Source organism: Dermacentor variabilis, unplaced genomic scaffold (assembly GCF_050947875.1).
Source record: "Dermacentor variabilis isolate Ectoservices unplaced genomic scaffold, ASM5094787v1 scaffold_12, whole genome shotgun sequence".
Classification (NCBI taxonomy): domain Eukaryota; kingdom Metazoa; phylum Arthropoda; class Arachnida; order Ixodida; family Ixodidae; genus Dermacentor; species Dermacentor variabilis.
This window is the reverse complement of record NW_027460280.1, coordinates 33189679-33199360: the sequence shown is the minus strand read 5'-3', so window position 1 is coordinate 33199360 and position 9682 is coordinate 33189679.

Here is a 9682-nt window from a genome sequence, read left to right as displayed (position 1 = left end):
ATATATTACAATTTCTACATCATCATTGGAAATAAACGGTAAGAGAAAAAATATCTATTAAAAATATCGCAAGTATATTCACACAGTTAAAAAGAAACATAATTGAAGAAATCTTAAAAATAACTTGCAAAAATTCAAACGAGGATAAATGGCATGTAAAGCTAGCAACGACGAGAAGTATCAATTATAGGCAAAATTCAGTAACTCGGTAATTGCACAGTACATTGCGTAATGCTAAAGCTCGCTCACCCGAAAGCACTGCCATGAAAGCACGATGAGTGACATCACAGGTGGTATACATTACCAAGAGATGCGGCAGAAAATTGACAAGACTGACTTGACACTGACCATAAATTCTAATGGAAGTCCTGTCTTCAACTCTTCTGCTTACAGTATATGGCCTGTTCAGCTTGCTTTGAATGAGCTGCCGCCATGATTGCACTGGAACAACATTATGACACCAGTACTGTGGTATGGCAAAGAGCACCCAGACGTGACTCTTTTACTCCAAGCCTTCGTGAGGCAACTCCAAGAGCTGAATGAAACTGGATTAAGATGGACATTTGCCAACAACGTGGTAAAATCAAAGGTAAATGCCTACTCATTAAATATCTGGGTGATGTATGTGTCAATGCATTTACTGGTATTTCACTTTCTGTCTTGGAGATGTTCTGCACCTGTTATTGTGCCGATTACTCAGCGCTGCAATCCAACACAGGGTACAATTTAATGGCTACTATGGATGTGGCTGGTGCTACCACCCAAGGGTAAATGTTGATGGTAAGTGACTTAAAATAGTAACAATGTGTATCAATAAGCACAGTGGAAGGAGCAACGAAGTCACTTTTATATTCTGAGTTTTATGGTGTGCATGTAGCCATTGACACACATGCCAGCAAATTTTGCGCTCCATATTGTCCCATAGTTTGGAAAGGAAGCTTCAGGCTTTGTGGCTGTTAACTACACATCTCCCATATTTACGAAACCCATGTGGGTTTCCTTTGTCTCTTCTTGCTACAAACTAGGTGGATGACAATTTTTCCCTTTCATGAAGCTTCCTCCACCTTACGGGCTTCCGCAGAAATAATCTGTCATGTCGTACTGTATATACATTTCCCTAAAATACAAATTACCTACAGGAGATACTGTAGAAAAAATTCTAGAAAAGAGCTAATCCTAGGGGTACACACATTTTGAAGGCATGTTTGGCATGTCACTGTAATAATTAACCTTTCACCAGCTATTCATGTTCAGTGTCAGCAGCAGCAGTTAGCACTTATGCATTGTGTGCAATGGATAAAGCTTGTTACAACTACTGTTCATAATACCTTTGGCACAATGCTGCATAATATTGCCACGTTTTCTGTGGAACTGTTCTGTCTCCAATTAGTCTTTTTACGTGCAGCACACACAAGCAGCCTCCTAAGTAATTATCTTTATAGGCAAGCCCCAACAGGCCTAATTTAGCTGTTTAGCTGCATATTTTGAGGGGCCATCTAATGTCTTGTGGTTTTCATTCTTCTAGGTACTGTGAAATACTTCATCACCACGCCCTTTCCAGACCAAACAGATGAAGAGATGAAGATGAAGAGATGAAACAGATGAAGATGAAAGACATGACAGACGCCTGCAACACTGGTGCCACTGTACATGGGGTCAAGAGGCCATCCCCATTAATTAATTTGCCAGGCTTTAGCCCTATTTGGTCTGATGCCCAGGCTATATGCAGTGTTTTGCTGGGTGTTGTGCAACAGATAATATATCTATGGTTTACAGCAACAGGCACTGACTACTACTGTGGCAAGGCATCCAAAATGGATAATCACGGATAAGAGAATTTTTTCTTTAAATTGCCTGAGCGTATTAACCAGCGGCCAACGGTGCTGCTGGCTCGGAAGTATTGGAAAGCTTTTGAGTGGCAGTGTTGGCTCCTGTATTGCGGCATGCCGTGCCTAGCAGATGTGCTTGAAGGCAGATATCTACACCATTGGAGCCTCTTGGTTGCAGGAGTCTTTCTCCTACTGAAAGACTCTGTTACAAGGGCAGATGTTGACCACAGCAGTTGTCTGCTCACAGAATTTGTTGTGGATGTGCAATTTCTGTATAGTAAAAGCACCATGACTTACAATGTTCATCAACTTCTGCACATACCAAAATCTGTACTTCTGTTCGGGCCTCTGTGAACACATGACACATTCATGCTTTGTTTTTCGGAATAGCATTGGCAAGCTGTTAAGGCTGGTCACATCATCAAATGGCGTGCCCATTCAGATTGCCACACGACTACTCTTGCACAGTAGTCTAATTTATTTGAAGACACTTGCAAGCAGCTATGCACTGTCACTCATAGCTCAGAAGGTTTCTGAAGCAAGTGAAAGCATTGTGCCCTTGGGGAAACCGGAAATTCTCGATCAGTCAATTTTCCTCAAAATACCTGCAATGTAGCAATGCTGCGGTAGAGTACAAAAGACTGAAGGTCTGGGAGGCTGTAATTAATTGACTTGGAGAATAAACTAGGCATACCAAAATTCATTGTACTGCAGTAGCGCTTCCAGGTGGCACCTACAAGAAAACAAAGAATAATTCCTTGTAATGGGCTACCTGGAGAGGAGGAATTTTCCCTCTTATCACATGTGTATGTTACTAGCAGCACAGTGAGAAGTACACATATGATGAGGGTAAGGCTACAAGGTTAGGAGAGGCTGCGGAAGATTGATGTACGGGCTCGTCCTTGCATATATTTCTCATTGTATGGGCAGGAATTTTTTTGTGACCTTGTAAACAGTTATGCATGGTCATAAAATGGAGGGACATGCATCTCCTACTGGGATGCTATGACGGAGTATTAGAGAGCTAATGTTTTTTACGTGCTAAGCAGTTGCGAGGTTGATATCTCGGTATCTCTGAAACATCATGCTGAGAAAGATATTTTCTAGTGTTTGCCATGACTCAGTATCAATTGTTTTTTTCAATTGAGCTTATCAGCTTAACATCTTACTGCATAGTGTATCATGTATGATGCACGTAGAACAACTTCTTGCATAAATAGAATGGAAATTCTACATGTTTATCTTAAGTCTATGTCCTCTCTAGCAGTGAAATATTGAGCAACTTTAGCACTGGAAATTATTTTTGACAACTTATGGCACCAAGCTCATCATGCGTACAATGTGGAAAAAGTTAACAAACCGCTTAGTTCCACAATTTAGACTCTTTAAATGAGCCCACAAAAAAGTATGAAGGCATTTATTAGACAACTGAGATGTTTTAGTTGAAATATAATTTGGTTCTGTGAGGCATAATTTGCTGTATCATATGTGTTTCAGCATGAAGTCATTGCTTTGTTGGAAAGTGTAGAGATTTGTTTTCTCACAAAATAGCAAATTTGGTGGCGAAATATAATGTTTGGACAAGCTATAGGCTTGCTTAGCACCACAACTGAAGCAGAAAAGGTAGAAAATAAACAGTACCAGTAGTGTTTACAATGAACTGCAGAAGAATTGAAAAGCAGGTGAGTTGGAACCTACAGTATTTATTCTTAAGCAGCACACATAGAAAATGAGATGCAAGAAAATTTGTGTGTTTTGAATTCTGTCTTTAAAGTTGTCCTGTTTCCTTTCTCATGTTTAAATGTTTTATGTGCACTGCTCAAGTTTACAATAACGATAGCGTGGAGCTTGCCACATTCCAAGAGCAGCCACTTGGCAGGTTCTTTTTTTTTTTTTTTTGCATCAACTTCCTGAAGACCAATTTTAAACCAAGATCTATAAATAATCCGGTGTATAGGTATTGAAGCCTTCGATACCTCAATAAAGGATGATTTCAAATTTGAATGAAACTTGTATGAGATTGAGCTGTTAAAAAGAAATGCACCACATTTCTGAAAGCGATGTGTCAAGTTGCTTCCAATGGTACTGTTATTTTTACAAGCTTTATGCAATTTGAATGTCTTTTCATGGGCACAAAATGGGCCTGTCGCTGCATAGCGTATGGTATATGTGAGAATTTTGGCTCATAAATCTGTAAACAATCCTTTTGTGAGGTTTGTTTAAACATCCTGCCTGAGCAAAGGTTATTTCAACTTTCTACAAGCGAATTTAAATTCATGCTACAAAGAGAGAAACGGCAAAAAATGCAGTCGTGGAAAATTACTATTGGTATGGTATGGTATGATGAACTTTATTTAATGTCCTGAAGATCAACCCTTAGGTTGACGCAGGCGGCTCCCACATCAGGACAGTAAGGTTTAACCTTACCGCCGTATCATGGGCCTTCTGGAGGACGGCCTGTACTTGATCGAAAAGAACTCCACTGTGTAGGACTCGCCGCCACCAGTCTCTCTCCTTGTCACAGTCTGTGAAAGTCACAGGAGACTACATGCCAAAGCATGTGATCCAGAGTAATTACACTTCTCGCAATTGATTGGTATCTCTCTTTCAGGATATATAACTTTTGACACACAGACTGATGTTTGTCGTATCTTCTATTATTTACGTGGCCGCTTCATAAAAAGCAATATAAAAAGCAGTTCGATGCAAGCATCATCATTTGGTTCGATGACCACTGACTGCGCTAGTTGCTATCACTGCTGCTGAGTTGTACCATACTTTAAGAAGGTCCAAATTTGCTGAATAAATTTCTTTACAATTTAGTCTTCATCTCTGCTCATCTGCTTGGCAACAGCAACAAAGTGAATAGCACAGGCCTGTTGGAGACACCAACAATTGGCCAATTTCTTGCATGCCTTTGTTCTCCATCTCTGAAACAACTGATGGGTATTATTTAAGACATCAAAGAACCATCAAAACTTTTCATGATCATGATCAGCATATTTTATGTCAACTGCAGGACGAAGGCCTCTCCCAGCAATCTCCTATTATCTCTGTCCTGCGCCAACTGAGTCCAACTTGCAGCTGCGTATTTCCTCATTTCATCACCAAACCTAGTCTTCCATCATCCTTGACTGCGCTTCCCTTCTCTTGGCATCTATTCTGTAACCCTAATGGTCCACCGGTTATCTAATCTATGCATTACATGGCCTGAACAGCTCCATTATTTTCTCTTAATGTCAATTAGAATATCGGCTATCCCCATATGCTCTCTGATCCACACCGCTCTCATCCTGTCTCTTAACGTTATGCCTAACATTCTTAGTTCCATCACTCTTTGCGTGGTCCTTAACTTGTTCTTGAGCTTCTTTGTCAAGCTACAAGTTTCTGCCCATATATTAGCACCGGTAGAATGCATTGAATGTACATATTTCTTCTCAATGATAGCGGTAAGCTTCCAGTCGGGATCTGAGTGTCTGCCGTATGCACTCGAACCCATTTTTATTCTTCTGTAAATTTCCTTCTCATGATCAGGGTTCCGTGTGAGTAATTGACCTAGGTAAACATACTCCTTCACAAACTCAGAGGCTGACTGGTGATCCTGAACTCTTGTTCCTTAGCCAGGCTATTGATCATTATCTTTGTCTTCTGCATATTAATCTTCAACCCTACTGTTACGCTCTCGCTATTAAGGTCCTCAATCATTTGTTGTAACTCGTCCTCAGTGTTGCTGAACAGGACGTGATCTGCAAACCGAAGGTTGCTGATCCTAACTCCTAAGCCTTCCCAGTTTAATAGCTTGAATACTTCTTCCAAGCATGCAGTGAATAGCACTGGAGAGATTGTGTCTTTGCCTAACCCCTTTATTTAAAGGTTACGTAAGCCTCCTGTACTCCTTCATTACCTAATGCCTCTGTGACTGCTGGTATTTCTACTGAATCAAATGCCTTTTCGTAATCTATGGAAGCCATATAGAGAGGCTTATTGTACTCTGCGGATTTCTCGATAACCTGATTAATGACATGGATGTGATCCATTGTAGGGTATCCCATCCTGAAGCCAGCCTGCTCCTTGGTTGACTGAAGTGTTGCCCTTATTCTATAGGAAATTATCTTGGTGAATATTTTATACAATACTGGAAGTAGGCTAATGGGTCTGTAATTTTTCAATTCTTTAACGTCTCCCTTTTTGTGGATTAGTATAATGTTCGCATTCTTACAGTTCTCTGGAACCCATAAAGTCATGAGACATTTTGTATAAAGGGCGGCAAGCTTTTCAAGCATGACGTCTCCTCCATTTTTGATTAAATCGGCTGTTATTCCATCTTCTCCTGCTGCTTTTCCCCGTTTCATGTCTTGCAAGGCCCTTCCAACCTCGTCGCTAGCTACAGGAGTCTATACAACCTCTTCATTACTGCTTCGAATGGAGGTATCGTGGCTCCTTTGGGTTCTGTGCAGGTCAGTATAGAATTCTCCCCGCGCGTTTACTGTATCTTCGAAATTACCGATATTACCCTGCTTGTCCTTCAGTGCATACATCTTGGCTTGTTCTATGCCAAGTTTTCTTCTCAATGATTTCATGTTGTGTCCATTTTTTACTGATTCCTCAGTCTTTCTCACATTATAATTTCGAATATGCCTTACTTTCTCCTTGTTGATCACTTTTGACAGTTCCGCAAATTCTATCTTATCTCTTGAGTTGGACACTTTCATTCTTTGTCATTTCTTTACGAGGCCTTTCGTTACTTGGCAGAGCTTACCTGCTGGTTGCCTTTGTGTCTTACCTCCTACTTCAATTGCTGCTTCTGAAGCCAGCCTAGTTATGGTTGCATTCATTACCTCTATGTCATCTTCATACCTCAGTTCTAAGGCTGAATATTTGTTTGCAAGCAACAGACTGAATTGGTCTGCTTTTACCCTTACTGCGTCTAGGTTGGCCTGTTTCTTCTTGACCAATTTTACTCTTTCTCTCTTCAAATTGAGGTGAATCCTAGCCCTCACTAACCTATGATCACTGCACTTTACCCTTCTAACACTTTAACACTTCTACATCCTGCACTATGCTGGGGTCGGTAGAAAGTATGAAATCAATTTCATTTCTTGTTTCACAATTAGGGCTTTTCCAGGTCCACTTTCTGTTGCTACACTTCTTAAAAAAGGTGTGCATTATTCGAAGCTAATTCCTTTACGTGAATTATACCATCATCTCTCCTCTAGTGTTCCTAGAATTGATGCCATAGTTGCCTTCTGCTTGTTCACTGCTTTTCCTCCACTTTTGCATTGAAGTCGTCCATTACTACAGTATACCGAGTTGGCACTTTTCTCATTGCTAATTCAACGTCTTCATAAAACTGTTCTATTTCATCATCATCGTGACTGGAGGTTGAAGCGTGGGCTTGTACTACCTTTATACCATAGTTCCTGTTTAGTTTTATTGCAACTACTGCTACCCTCTCATTATTGCTGTAGAATTCGTCAGTGTTGCCTGCTATGTCCTTGTGGATTAGGAATCCTAGCCCATGTTGCTTCTTACCTGGGACACCTCTATAGCAGAGGACGTGGCCGTTAGTCAGCACTGTATAAGCCTCACCAGTTCTTCTAACCTCACTAAGGCCAATAATATCCCACGCAATGCCTGATAGTTCCTCAAAGAGTCCAGCTAAGCTAGCTTCACTCTAGAGTATTTGTGTCTTGTACGTTGCCAGGCTTAGTTTCCAGTGACTTTTCATGAAATGCTTTGTTCTTTAAGGAACCTAAACAAAGCCTCAAAATAACTTGGTTACTTAAAACATTCTTTACAATCTTCTCTCAAGGAAACAAAATTAGTCATAGTTGAACCCACTTACATAAATCCCAGATATAGCGACTTATTGGTGATAATAACTACATTTCAGTGCATTTATGATTTTCTGGTTATGCTTAATATAACTGCAAGCAGATATAACTAACATTATTAAAGCGCTGCAGTGTTCACACGTCACATTTGAAGTTCCTAAGCAGGTCACATGTGAAGTTCCCAAGCACGGAAGTGCAACTGAGCTGCACATGGCAGTGCATGTGCTGCTCCAGTCCAACAGCGAAGAAGATATGACCTTCGGAATGAGTGAGCAAGTGCCATGTGCACAGTTTGCAAGCAGTGAGAAAGTTTACTTGCTTTCAAGGCATTTCTTCAGTTGGAAGTGGTTGTCAGTTACTACGTTGTTATCGGAAGATCTCTTCAATGCTTTGTTTATGTTGACAGTGATACCAGTTCATAATGACATTCTACCTTTTGAACTTGATACTTTTTCGGCTGAAATGCCATAGAAAACATAAATGTGGCTCTCGGCACACTTGGCCTCATGTGGCTGATGCACAGCTGTGACGGCAAGACCTTTGCAAAATGACAGCATTTTGCATCAGTTTCCGTTTCCTTTGTTTCCACTTCACTTGCCAACACAGATTCCACTCGTCTCACTGACTGCTTGTAGTTTCAAGATGACAAGTGATTGGAACCGGGTGTCATTCCGGAAGCTACGACGCCACATTACAGTCTTTAGATCAACATTCTTCATGGAAATTTTAAGCTAGGTGTGGGAAAGCGCCAGGAACACAACTAAAGATACTGAAAATTTATTTTCGGACCGAAGTAGAGTTGAATTGTAACTTCCAACACTAGCTTCAGTGTTAATTTTTGCATTTTTTGTAGGGTGAGTCTACATACAGGATGTCCCAGCTTATGTTAGTTAAGCTCTTAAAAATAAAATATAGGCTATACAAGGACGCAACCAATGGCATTCTGTTAGCAGTGATGTACCCCACCAGGAGGATTTTTTTTTTCATATTTGAACTATCGGTAATTAGAGATTAATTACACTTTTTAATTACTATATTGAGGGTGCATATTTTAATAGAAACGTAATAATTGTGTTTTGAAACAGTAGTCTAAACTAATATGTTTGTCTTGAGTGTCCCCTTAACGAATGTAGGTTCATATGTCGACAAATGATCCATAAATATCCCACATCGTTATCTTTAATGATTGTCCATAGAAATGGTTCAACTGTCAAGGAATACAGCTGTGTATATCGGCAAGTCACTCCTCTTTATTACTAAACACGCATGCGAATCTGCGAGTACAGCTTGCTGATCTACTTGCACTTTGATATTCATGTTTTTATAAATAGTCTGCCAAATTTAAAAGCGAGCCTAAAATAGTTTGATACATGGAACGCCTTTTCTATTCTTCACATATAAAACATCCACAAAGGATAAGCAACATCCCTTGGAGTTGATGGGCAACATTCTTTGGAGCTAAGAGGAGCTAAAGCTTCCTCTTAGCTCACTCTTCTCTTGCTGTGATGTCAAATTACTTTAATTTCTGTATTTGATTTCAACTCTTCTTATCACTCATCTGATTAACTTTCGTCAATGAAACTATGACTTGCCAATACTATGAACTGAACCTAGTAGTCATTCAGCGAACAGCCTGTGCTGAAGCAGTTTCATCTTCAATGAGCTACAAGTACGATGAATTTGTGTTTACCTTGGAAATCAAGGGCGTTTTGTTAGTCAAGTGAAGCATCACTATTCGCTTTTGACAGATCGAACTTCACGGTCGGCCTCAAGGCGACAATTCCCTTCAGAGGACCCATGTTCTTCACTGTAGAGATTACTGACTACAGCATCTGCATGAAACCTGTGATTTTAGTTAAGCAATAGTATTAACTACAAATTGTAAACATGGGTTATTTATTAGCATATTGTTCACTATAGAGATTACTGACTACAGCATCTGCATGAAACCTGTGATTCTAGTTAAGCATAGTATGAACTACAAATTGTAAACATTAGTTATTTATTAACATATTGTTC